We start from the raw sequence: 14,093 nt of genomic DNA, 5'->3' as shown, positions 1-14,093 counted from the left end.
CGTTTGCCATGTTTCTGTCGATATTATGGAGCTAATTTGGAATATTTGTCGTTGTTTTCGTGACTGCAATTTTCGGGCGATTTCGCAGCCAAACGTGAAGAACAAACAGAGCTATTTCGCCTACAAAAATAATATTTTTGAAAAAAAGGAACATTGGCTATCTAACTGGGAGTCTCGTGAGTGAAAACATCCGAAGCTCATCAAAGGTAAACGATTTCCGTGACCAAGTTACCTGCTGCTAGCTGGACAAAATGCTATGCTAGGCTTTCGATAAACTTACACAAATGCTTGTCTAGCTTTGGCTGTAAAGCATATTTTGAAAATCTGAGATGACAGGGTGATTAACAAAAGGCTAAGCTGTGTCTCAATATATTTCACTGTGCTTTTCATGAATAGGAATATTTTCTAGGAATATTTATGTCCGTTGCGTTATGTTAATTAGTGTTAGTCGATGATTACGCTCCCTCATGCAGGATGGGGAGTCACTAGATTAAGTGATCAATCAAGTCCAATGGAGGAGTGAAAACACTTGTTATGTGGAGACATTTTAGTGGGAAAGGGGTGGTGTATGGTGTAAACCAGGGGTGTCAAACTCAATTTCTGGAGGGCCATGTGTCTGCGAGTTTTCACTCCTCCCTTCTAGAACAACAAACACTCTTTGGCAAATAAGAACATGGCCATTTCATAGATCCAACACACCATAGCACATCTTTTGGACTGAAATGTATAGCTACATCAGCTTTAACGATGGTTTGTTAAGCCTTCATTCACCATCTTCCACGTTCATGTCACCACAACCCCTCGCCTTTTGAGCTCCCGGGAGGCGCAGCGGTCTAAGGCAGTGCATCTGTTCCGATAGTTGTACTTCTGTACAAAGTATTATATTGTCCTTTGTTGTCAACTAGTGGGGAAGTTGGGTACTGTAGCTTTTAATTCGTTAACATCTGTGCAGAGCTAATTCCTATCAGAACAATCCGAGCAAGAACAACAGACAGACTTGTTATGTGTTTCCATCTTGCTAGGCCTTGGTTAAAGATAAGTCTGTAAGTATTTGAAGTTTTTAGGACATACTTTTGCTAATTCAAATTGCGGATCTAGAATATTGATGTTTTTTTAAACATTTTTTCCCGATGATGCTAAACTAATTGCGCTAACTATCGCCCATTCACTTAACATTATGTGTTAGCATGCTAGCTAACATTTCGTGACGGAATTAAACTTTTTGGGGTTTTGGAAGTATATAACTATTTTAAGTGTTCAGATACCTCGTGACAGAGGTAAAGTATAGTTATTAAGCTATATGGACACTTAGATTGTGTGTATATGTTTAGTGGCACCTTTCCTGTGATGTAAATTGTCATCATTTCTGCATGGCCATGTTGGCAAGCTCAGGATATTTTATTGTTGATAGCTTGTGATAAAATGCTGTTCTTTATTTGTATACATTTTCATAAATGTATATAGTCAATTCTCTAATACATTTTCTCCTTTTTGTATCTGTTACAGTTTTACAAACAAAATATCTTCTACTAAAGATTCTTAACGGCACCAGTGCCTCCCTGATTCTTTATTGGAAGAGTGTAAGCTGTCTGCCAAACTTTGTAGCTTACACATTGTGAGGGCAGAACAGCATCTCAGTGGTAGAGGCGTCACTACAGACTCTCTGGTTCGAGTCCAGGCTGTAACACAACCGGCCATGATTGGGAGTCCCATAGGGCGGCACACAATTGGCCCAGCTTTGGCCAGTGTAGGCCGTCATTGCAAATAATATTTTTTTCTTAATTAACTGACTTGCCTTGTTAAATAAAGGTTAAATAAAAAAATTACACAAAAACGCAGCGTGGTTAGAGTTCATGGTTTTTAATATGAGAAACTCAACGTGGCAAAACCCGAAACAGACCGATCTGGTGCAGAGAACACAAAGACAGGAAACAATCACCCACAAAGTACCCACAGAATATGGCTGTCTAAATATGGTTCCCAATCAGAGACAACGATAGACAGCTGCCTCTAATTGAGAACCAATCTAGGCAACCATAGACATACAAAATACCTAGAAAGGAGACAGCCCCAAAAAACATACAAAACCCCTAGACAGGACAAAAACACATACATCACCCATGTCACACCCTGACCTAACCAAAATAACGAGGAAAACAAAGAATACTAAGGTCAGGGTGTGACAACCAAGCTCTTCCTCCTCCTCCATTTGGTAAATCTGACCATAATTCTGATTCCTGCCGACGAGCAAAAACTCCTACAGGAAGTACCAATGACGCGCTCAATACGGAAGTGGTCCGATGAAGCGGATGCTAAGCTACAGGACTGTTTCGCTAGCACAGACTGGAATATGTAACCGGACTCATCCGATGGCATTGAGGAGTATACCACTTCAGTCACCGGCTTCATTAATAAGTGCATTTGCTACATTGTCCACACAGTTCATCCACACGGACCTAAAGGCTATAGCGGCCACTTTCAAGGAGCGGGACAATAACCCAGAAGCTCATAAAAAAATCCCACTACGCCCTCCAACAAACCATCAAACAGGCAAAGCATCAATACAGGACTATGATTTATATCCTACTACTCTTCTGCTCATTAGGCTTGCAAACCGATAACCACCGATAACAAATGGAAACCCAGCCGCGAGCTTCCCAGTGATGCAAGCATACCAGACAAGCTAAATGCCTTCTATGCTCACTTCGAGGCAAACAACACTGAACCATGCGTGAGAGCACTAGCTGTTCCGAATCACTGTGTAATCATGCTCTCCTTAGCCGATGTGAGTAAGAACTTTAACCTCTAGCGGCGAGCAATCCCGTATCCGGGAGCGTAATCATAGCCTCAAGTGCATTACCATAATGCAACGTTTCCTATTCATGAAAATCGCAAATGAAATTAAATAAATATATTCAAACACAAGCTTAGCCTTTTGTTAACAACACTGTCATCTCAGATTTTCAAAATATGCTTTTCAACCAAAGCTACACAAGCATTTGTGTAAGAATATTGATAGCCTAGCATAGCATTAAGCCTAGCATTTAACAGGCAACATTTTCACAAAAACAAGAAAAGCATTCAAATAAAATCATTTACCTTTGAAGAACTTTGGATGATTTCAATGACGAGACTCTCAGTTAGATAGCAAATGTTCATTTTTTCCAAAAATATTATTTGTGTTGGCGAAATAGCTCTGTTTTGTTCATCACGTTTGGCTAAGAAAAAGACCGGAAAATGCAGTCACTACAGCGCCAAACTTTTTTCCAAATTAGCTCCATAATATCGACAGAAACATGGCAAACATTGTTTAGAATCAATCCTCAAGGTGTTTTTCACATATCTATTCGATAATCTATCAGTCGTGACAGTTGGTTTCTCATCAGAAGCAATAATTACGCAATAATTGCAACGGAGGACACCAAGCGACCACCTGGTAGATGTAGTCTCTATTGGTCAATCTTCCAATGATATGCCTACAAATACGTCACAATGCTGTCGACACCTTGGGGAAGCGACAGAAAGCCTAAGCTCATTCGTGGCCCATTCACAGCCATATAAGGAGTCATTGGCATGAGGCGGTTTCAAAAAATGCGGCTCTTCCTGATTGGATTTATATCTGGGTTTCGCCTGTAACATCAGTTCTGTGGCACTCACAGACAATATCTTTGCAGTTTTAGAAACGTCAGAGTGTTTTCTTTCCAAAGCTGTCAATTATATGCGTAGTCGAGCATCTTTTCGTGACAAAATATCCTGTTTAAAACGGGAACGTTTTTCATCCCAAAATTAAAATAGTGCCCCCTATATCCAAGAAGTTAAAACAGGTTAACTCACAAGGCCGCAGGGCCAGATGGATTACCTGGACACATACAAGCTGGCAAGAGTGTCTTCACTGACAATTTTCAACCTCTCCCTGACCCAGTCTGTTATACCCAATGGTGGAAAAAGTACCCAATTGTCATACTTGAATAAAAGTAAAAAGATACCTAAATAGAAAATGACTCAATTAAAAGTGAGTCACCCACTAGAATACTACTTGAGAAAAAGTCCAAAAGTATTTGGATTTAAATATACTTAAGTATCAAAAGTATAAATAATTTCACATTCATTATATTAAGCAAACCAAACAACACTATTTTCTTGTTTTTTAAATTTACGGATAGCCAGGGGTATACTCTAACACTCAGACACAATTTGCAAACAAAGCATTTGTGTTTGGTGTGTCTGCCAGATAAGATGCAGTAGGGATGACCAGGGATGTTCTCTTGACTTGTGTGAATTGGACCATTGTCTATCCTGCTAAGCATTTGTAAGTACTTTTGGGTGTCAGGGAAATGAAGTAAAAAGTATATTATTTTCTTCAGGACAGTATTGAAGTAAAAGTGGTCAACAATATAAATAGTAAAGTACAGATACCATAAAAAACGACTTTAAAGTATTTTTTACTTAAATAAGGACTTTACACCACTGGTAATACCTACAGTGGGGAGAACAAGTATTTGATACACTGCCGATTTTGCAGGTTTTCTTACTTACAAAGCATGTAGAGGTCTGTAATTTTTATCACTTCACCTGTGAGAGACGGAATCTAAAACAAAAATCCAGAAAATCACATTGTGTGATTTTTAAGTAGATATCTACCTCAATTGCCTCATACAGTCTGAGGTCCTGAGCGCTCTGGAGCAGGTTTTCATGAAGGATATCTCTGTACTTTGCTCTGTTCATCTTTCCCTTGATCCTGACTAGCAACATCCCCACAGCATGATGCTGCCACCACCATGCTTCACTGTAGGGATGGCGCTAGGTTTCCTCCAGACGTGACGCTTGGCATTCAGGCCAAAGAGTTCAATCTTGGTTTCATCAGCCCAGAGCATCTTGTTTCTCATGGTCTGAGTCCATTAGGTGCCTTTTGGCAAACTCCAAGTGGGCTGTCCTGTGCCGTTTACTGAGGAGTGACTTCCATCTGGCCACTATAACATAAAGGCCTGATTCAAGGACGCTGCAGAAATGGTTGTCCTTCTGGAAGGTTCTCTCATCTCCACAGAGGAACTCTGCAGCTCTGTCAGAGTGAACATCAGGTTCTTGGTCACCTCCCTGACCAAGGCCCTTCTCCCCTCAATTGCTCAGCTCTAGGAAGAGTCTTGGTTATTCCAAATTTCTTCCATTTAAGAATGATGTAGGCCACTGTGTTCTTGGGGACCTTCAATAATGCCAAATTTGTTGGTACCCTTCCCCAGATCTGTGCCTTTTTTTATTCATTTTAGAATTAGGCTCTAACCTAACAAAGGGGGTCTGAATACTTTCCAAATGCACTGTATATAGCCAAGTTGTTGTTAGTCATTGTGTATCTATTATTACTTTAATTATTATTACTTAGCTATAATTTTCTTTCTCTCTGCACTTTTGGGAAGGGCCCATAAGTAAGCATTTCATTGTTAGTCCACACCTGTTGTTTATGAAGCATGTGACGAAGAACATTTTATTTGATTCGGATCTACAAATCAAATACCTATCACTTAACACACAGGATGGCCATACAGTGATGACTACACCTCACTTCCTCACAATGACTTCCTCACAAACAGAGACGACACTGAATCAGTATACAGTAGGACATTCATATCATCTTGTATGTTCAAGCTATTACGCTACACACACTGTATCCAATCCACTGGCACAGGCAATCATGCATACACGATGACAATTATGTTTACTGTCCATCAAGAGGAAATGCTTTTACAGTAGCACACACTACAGTAACACAAACACACACAAAACTGCCTCTAGACAGTGTCAACTGCACTGATCTAAAACAAAGAAACGCACACACAGCCCATAACCCTGTCGGTGACAACTGCACTGATTTGATCTGAAAACACAGAGCTCGTCAATAACACCTTATGTAAAAATGAATGACACCATTTTAACAAAGGTCTGAGGCACTGTGGTGAATCCCACCACAAAAGCAGACAGCTCTGCTGGTTAGAGCACAGCAGGAGAAGAAAGGGTGGAAAGGAGGAGAGAGGAGGAGAGACAAACAAGTAGAAAATGCTAGCTGATGGGGAAAAGATGATCCGACTGTCGCAGTGTGAAAATCACATCTGACACAATCAGTGCCGGAATCAATGCTAAAATTCCCCCCCCCCCCCTCCCACACACACACATGCATGCATGGACACACACAGATACACACGCACACAAACGCTCACACACACACACACAGACACATACTGTGCAGGCACCTTATCTGCAGCTGGCCCAGTTGGTAAAAGAGGTGCGCCGTCCTCCACAGGTATACATCCAGAGAGCCCTTTCCTCCCAGCCGTCCTCTAGCCCCGTGCCCAGGCACAGTGCCTCCCTCCCTGGCTTGGCCAGCCTCTAAATCGCTCTATCCCTGGTTCTCTACCAATGCTCCAACATACAGCCCCCGCTGCAGCTAATTTACATCCCAGGAACGGTGATGGAAACGGGGAAGGGAGAGAGAGGTGGAGAGATGGAGAGACGACGACCGTCGGGAGACGACAGCGGAAAAAAGGAGTCTGCCAGTGGATAGCCGGGCTCATCCAGATCTGGTTGCTGATTGGTTAGAGGGGTTCTATAGTCCTGTAGCACCCCCTGTTCACTGATGGCAGTTCTGCACATATTCTCTTTAGCTGGTTGACCAACCAATGTTACTGACGGGAGATAAACACATCCTATTGCTGCAGGAAAATATGCCAGTGAGAGCACACACACACACACACACACACACACATGGTTGCATGTGCACATACACACACACACACACACACACACACACACACACACACACACACACACACACACACAGATGCATACACATAAACACACAGCCCTAAGCACAGTCCAGGGCAAATATTTATAAGAAATCAGGAATATACAAACACATAGCCACACATACACACACAGTTACCTACGTGTATCTAAACTCTAGTTCATGTATAACATTACCTGTGTTACTAAATATACTGTAAGTTACACTCATACACCCACAAACAAGCACACAAATTATTGTCCTGACAGTTTAGGTAATTATTTTCCAATTATAAGGTCAACAAAAATAACCCATACTCAACACTGTACTTGTGCATGTGACATTAAAACTTTAACACTGCACCAAATGCCCTAGTTTCAGACCCCAAAATATTCTTACACCTCTGAAGACTACCCACTGGGCACAGACATCAATTCAACTCCTACTCCATGTTGGTTCAATGTAATTTCATTGTCATGACATGGAAACAATGTTGATTCAACCCAGTGGGTAGGCACCTCCATGCCAGTTGGAAGGACTTAAGTGTTTTAATTCTGAACACTCAAAAGTCAGTGTCCTCTCTCTTTCTAAGGAAGTCATCAACACTCGAGGAAACTAAAGATCCTGACAGCCAACGTGTTCAGCCTGAGCGTGTGTGCCAAATTTCATCACTCTGAGTCAAGCAGATCAAGAAATGTAAACATGTGCCTGTTATAGCGCCACCATGTGGTAGATCAAAATGCACTTAGATATGTTTTGACAGTGTTTGGAACATGTGTACCAATTTTTGTCACAATACGAATGTCGTTTGATTTGTATGAATTTCTGCGATTTGTATGAATTGAATATTGTTTTTGGGACTAGTCTAGAAAATATTGCGTTGAGGGAACTTGGTCCATACATGTCAAGTGTTTGTGCAGATCGGTCAATTGGTGCTAGAAGAGTAGTTCTTTAAGTGATTTGTACACAATTCTAAATGCAGAAAATCCATCATGTAGTTCTTTGTTTCTTGAGGGAAATGTGTTCCTTGTGAGGAGAAGGACCTATGGACTAAATTTCATGACTAGGTCACACGGGTGCGTGATCTTAAAAAGTTTGCATTTTCAATCGCTTATTATAAAACGCCACCATGTGGCCAATTGGCATGGTGTTGCATTAGAGGATGTGGCCCTTGGCCCTTTACCATGTTGCTAAGATGCACAGTCCTGGGCCTTTGCTTTTCCCCCCCAAAATGGCAGAAAAAAATAACTTCATGATAACAATAATGAACTGGAACAATTACAATAGGGCTTCGCTACTTGAACCCTTAATAAAGAATAATAAAAGAGGGTAATGTTTGAAAATACTGTATATACACACATAATAAGAACATACAGTATAGACTATAAAATGTGGTAGACATGGTAGAGCACCTTATATAAGAAATTATAAATAGTAGCAGTAATTGTGTGTGTGTGTGTGTGTGTGTGTGTGTGCGCACCTGCATGTGTGGAAGTTGGTGCAAAAAGTCTCTTGAGAAGCAGGTTTGAAGAGTCAGTGAAAATAGTCTCTAAGGTGCAGGTGATTGTCTGTGGTTTATTGCAGACTTTCTAGTTATGACTGCAGTGAACGTTTGCTCCAGTTTTCGTTCTGAAGGAGCGTTTTCTGCTTTGCCCCTTTTTTCTCTGGTGTGCTGATGCAATCAGGTCCTCAAACTCAGGGGAATACCAGGGTGGGGAGGTTATTAAAAATGCATTGAGGTCTTCTGGGTCCGTCTCCACATCAGACATCATATGTTCAGTTGCCCCATCAAATTGCTGCCTCTTCAGCAGAGAGCTCTTTTAAGCGACTGACCAAAGCCTGTGAAAATACAGGCGACAATGACTTATTCTGCCCAATAAACAAGTCTTGAACACTGGAATCTCAAAGTTTAAAAAACACACTAAAATCTGTCGAACAAGTCTCAACTATTTAAAACTCAGTACGCTATTTCAAATGTTTGGATTAGTTCACATTTATAACAAATCTGTCTTCTGGCAATGCCGCCTTCGCTTTTTCATGTCCGTCTTTGATGCTCTGTCTGGGGTGTCCGATTTCAGTACAATACCGCTGCGCTTGAGAAGATAGTCAGTGGGGTGGATTAGCGATTGTTATATGCATCAAAATCCTTGAGAAAATTATAAGAACTAGACTAGAACTATGTTAGTCAGTCTGTTTTTATGGGACTAACTCACCTTCAAAATCTGCCTCAATTTGCGCTCAACCTCACTGACCAGCAGTGGTGTAGTGCAGTGCAGCCTATTATTGCTGAGACATAACAAAGAAAATCCATGAAATTTGGGTTAAGCATAAAATTCGCACCACTATTTCATGTAACATATTTGAGAAGGCTGGCCCTTCATAGCACTGCCTTCAATAGCATGACAATACTTTTCAGTGGTAATCTCCTTCACATGACTGACAAAGCCTGTGAAATGGAGACAAAGGGTTATCCTGCCTAATAAACAGAAGGTATTCAACACTGAAATCTCAAGTTTATAAATCACAAAAATGAATTATACAGGTCTTGTCATTTCAGAACCGAGTACTGCCTTTACACATATATGGATTGGTTCACATTTATGAACTAACCTGTCTCTGCCATTTTAGTTATTTTTTGTTCCCTCTGTTGCTCATTTTGAGGTATTTGATGCTTCTGTCTTTATATATCCAATATATATATTCTGTCCAATATATTTTTGCTGCCACATCTGAAAAGACAAAGTCACTGGTGTATTAGCAATGAAAGTTAACTAGTTGGTTTTATTAATAGAATCACAGAACTTAAACCATTCACATTTCTAACTATTGCCAGTCTATTGCTTGTTATGTGTTCGCTCGTGAGTACCAATCACTTCAGGAATGAATAAAAATGCATCATTGTGATAGCAATATGTGAACAATTCTTGACAGAAGTAACAAGCATCAACATCTTTGTGAATATTTCAGAATGTGGTACAAGTCTTAATGGGAATAACTCACCTTTTGTATCTCTTACTCCAATCTCGATAACTTGATATTCAGCTCATCAACTGCCCGATATGAAAACAGAATAATATGACTTGAATATTAGTAAAGCTAGCTAGCTAATACAAAAAAGAACAGTAATTGGAGCTACTGCTAGCTTTGCTATCTAAGGTTAATGTTAGCCCTAGAATCTAGCTACTGTGACAACGTGCAAATGTAGAGTTTCAATCAACCTTGCTCGCACTGTGTGTGGTGAAACCATGGTGTGGTGAAACCATTCACTTCAGAAAAAGGTGTGATATTAATAAAGTTTCCTTATCATTATGAGTTGTCGAATGCATAAAAATATTTGCTGCCATTGCAGTTTGACAATAGGTTGGCAATACAAGAGGTCTTCAGACTTACCATTTTTATATTATTTTCCTTCTGTAATTGACTTAGTATCCCATGTCTAACTCTGTGTTGTTGTTTTTGTCGCACTGCTTTGCTTTATTTTGGCCAGGTCGCAGATGTAAATAAGAACTTGTTCTCAACTGGCCTACATGGTTAAATAAAGGTGAAATAAAAAATCAAATGAATGAACAACTAGTGCTTTTTGAGTTCTTCTCCCCTATTTGGAAAGTTATGCATGCTCTTCAGTCTGAGAGACATTCTGAGAGCAGGTTCATGTCTCCTTCCTCTGTACATAAAAACAGTTTGAAACTGTACAACACAATATTGTCTTTGGAAAACTGGTTCATAAATCCAAAGTCATTAGCGGATGTAACTATATATTTTTTAAATGTTCCCTTTAATGTATTTAAAGCCTTTTTCAGCAAGTGTTTGCTGGCTTAGCTAGCCATGTTAATTACAAACTAACTAGCACCTTCAGTCAGTGCACTGTAATGTCACGCTAGCTATTGCTAGCAGGTCAAGCTTGTAAGAAATACCGCTATGCCCTCCAACGAACCATCAAACAGGCAGAGCATCAATCCAGGACTGAATGGTACTACACTGGCTCTGACGCTCATCGGATGTGGCAGGGCTTGCAAACTATTACAGACTACAAAGGGAAGCACAGCCGAGAGCTGCCCAGTGACACAAGCCTACCAGACGAGATAAATATGCTCGGTTGGCAATACAAGAGGTCTTCTATGCTCGCTTCGAGGCAAGTAACACTGAAGTATGCATGAGAGCATCAGCTGTTCCGGATGACAGTATGATCACGCTCTCTGCAGCCGATGTGAGTTAGACCTTCAAACAGGTCAACATTCACAAGGCCGCAGGGCCAGACGGATAAACAGGACGTGTACTCAGAGCATGCGCTGACCAACTACCAAGTGTCTTCACATACATTTTCAACCTCTCTCTGTCTGAGTCTGTAATACCAACATGTTTCAAGTAGACCACCATATTCCCAAAGCCAAAGAACACTAAGGTAACCTTCCTAAATGACTACCAACCCATAGCTCTGACATATGTAGCCATAAAATGCTTTGAAAGGCTGGTCATGGCTCACATCAACACCATCATCCCAGAAACCTGAGACCCTCTCAATGTGCATACCACACAGATCCACGGATGATGCAATCTCAATTGCACTTCACACTGGCCATTCAAACATGGACAAAAGGAACACCTATGTGAGAACTCTATTCATTGACTACAGCCCAATGTTCAACACCATAGTGTTGAAACTCATCAATAAGCTAAGGACCCTGGGACGGATTTCCAGACAGGCCGCCCCCAGGTGGTAAGGGTAGGTAACAACATATCCGCCACACTGATCCTCCACACAGGGGCCCCTCAGGACCCCTCCTGTACTCCCTGTTCACTCATGACTGCACGGCCAGGCATGACTCCAACACCATCATTAAGTTTGCTAATGACACAACAGTGGTAAGCCTGATCACCAACAACGATGAAACAGCCTATAGGGAGGAGATCAGAGACCTGACCATGTGGTGCAAGGACAACAACCTCTCCCTCAACGTGATCAAGAAGAAGGAGATGATTGTGGACTATAGATAAAGGAGGACCAAGCATGCCCCCATTCTCATCGACTGGGCTGTAGTTGAGCAGGTTGAGAGCTTCAAGTTCCTTGGTCTCCACATCACCAACAAACTAACATGGTCAAACCACACCAAGACAGTCGTGAAGAAAGCACGACAAAACCTATTCCCCCTCATGAGACTGAAAAGATTTGGCATGGGTCCTCAGATCCTCAAAAGGTTTTTTCAGCTGCACCATTGAGAGCATCCTGACAGAAGTGCAACGAGGCAATAGTCATTCAAGACTTCTTTATTGAATGTTTTTCTTGCTTACTTTGAAAGTTGTATATAGAAAGGGTTGTACCTGTGCTCTGTATTTATGGATTGATGATTCACTTCACATTGAGGACATGTATCATTACTGTTACTCCTATCTAAAATATATCCTGTGTCTTAACTAACCAGTGAACGTGTGGCTGTGGCCATCCTGTCTTTTACTGCAGATGAAAACCAAGTCAACCTGAAGTGTGGGTTCATGTGCCTTTCTTCTGGGTGGGTATATGAAGTTGGTTACACTAGCTAAACTGCATTTATTTACAAAAATCCCACTTTATTACAGGTAAATTACATTAGTAACTAACTTTGAATGTAAAAATGTGCTGCTTTCTTTTGGTTGTTACAAATTAATATAGCTACATCACTCTAACCAGAAACAAAATATTGTGACCAAAACTAACTACAGATGGTGATGACCTAACATAAAACACAAAGGCCATATATCAAGAAAACTCTCTATCCATATTTGACCAAACCTGACAGTAATTAGTCACATTCTTACTATATTTAAGTCAGCAAAATCAGTTATTTAAATATCAATGAAAATTTGAAATTCAGTTGCTTGCTGGTTGTTTAACACAACCAGAGCAAAATAGAGTTGAAATCCATGAATGAAGAGATTGAGATAAACTGTCCAGTTTGAGTGTTTGTTTCAGCTGGTAGCTGCAGCGAACTGAAAAGAGGAGTGATCCAGGGATTTAAGTGCTTTGGGGACCTTTAACCTTTCTGGGATATGTGGGAGCATCCCATCTGGCCAAAAGCCAGGGAAAATGCAGAGAGCCAAATTCAAATAAATTACTATAAAATCAAACTTTCATTAAATCACACATGACATGCAAGATAGCAAATTAAAGCTACACTTGCTGTGAATCCAGCCAACTTGTCAGATTTCAAAAAGGCTTTTCGGCGATAGCAAACAATGCTATTATCTGAGGATAGCACCTCCGTAAACAAAGAGAGAAAAGCATATTTCAACCTTGTAGACACAAAACGCAGAAATAAAAATATAACTCATGACTTACCTTTGACGAGTTTTTTTTGTTTGCACTCCAATATGTCCCATAAACATCACAAATGGTCATTTTGTTCGATTAATTACGTCGATATATATCCAAAATGTCCATTTATTTGGCGCGTTTGATCCAGAAAAACACTGGTTCCAACTCGCGCAATGTGACTACAAAATATCTCAAAAGTTACCTGTAAACTTTGCCAAAACATTTCAAACTACTTTTGTAATAAAACTTTAGGTATTTTTTTAAGGTAAATAATCAATCAAATTGAAGACGGGATGATCTGTTATCAATACTGGAGGAAAACAAACTGTAGCTAGCTTTCTGGTCACGCGCCTCTATCTTACAGTACACTACAAGTGACCCTCGTTCTGAACAGGGCTACTTCTTCATTACACAAAGGAAAAACCTCAACCAATTTCTAAAGACCGGGGATATCCAGTGGAAGCAGTAGGAACTGCAAGAAGGTCCTTTATAAATCTGGATTCCCAATGAAAACTCATTGAAAAGAGAGTGACCTCAAAAAAAAAATCTGAATGGTTTGTCCTCGGGGTTTCGCCTGCTAAATAAGTTATGTTATACTCACAGACATGATTCAAACAGTTTTAGAAACTTGAGTGTTTTCTATCCAAATATACTAATAATATGCATATCTTATCTTCTGGGGATGAGTAGATGGCAGTTGAATTTGGGCATGCATTTTATCCGGACGTGAAAATACTGCCCCCTGTCACCAACAAGTTAAATCTAGATTTGGTTTCCTCTATTGTAATCACTCCTCTTTCACCCCAGCTGCCAAACTAACCCTGATTCAGATGACCATCCTACCCATATTAGATTACGGAGACATAATTTATAGATCGACGGGTAAGGGTGCTCTTGAGCGGCAAGATGTTATTTACCATTCTGCCACCAATGCTCCTTATTGGACACATCACAGCACTCCATACTCCTCTATAAACTGTTCATCTCTGTATACCCGTCACAAGACCCACTGGTTGATGCTTATTTATAAAA

General features: G+C 40.5%; 1 protein-coding gene across 5 annotated transcripts in view; it reads right to left on the bottom strand.

The window, feature by feature from the left end:
* LOC109867612 (membrane-associated guanylate kinase, WW and PDZ domain-containing protein 2) overlaps positions 1-6,645 on the bottom strand; it is a 297,617-nt gene extending 290,972 nt beyond the window's left edge. For 3 of the 5 annotated variants that reach the window (XM_031801801.1, XM_031801802.1, XM_031801800.1), the window contains exon 1: positions 6,243-6,645. The gene's annotated coding sequence lies outside the window, so the exon portion shown is untranslated. The remainder of the gene's footprint in view (positions 1-6,242) is intronic. The other 2 variants (XM_031801797.1, XM_031801799.1) reach the window with 1 other exon arrangement.
* Between the last annotated feature and the right edge of the window lie 7,448 nt (positions 6,646-14,093).

The sequence above is a fragment of the Oncorhynchus kisutch genome, linkage group LG22 (assembly GCF_002021735.2).
Source record: "Oncorhynchus kisutch isolate 150728-3 linkage group LG22, Okis_V2, whole genome shotgun sequence".
Lineage (NCBI taxonomy): Eukaryota > Metazoa > Chordata > Actinopteri > Salmoniformes > Salmonidae > Oncorhynchus > Oncorhynchus kisutch.
This window is presented reverse-complemented; position numbering and strand designations above follow the sequence as displayed.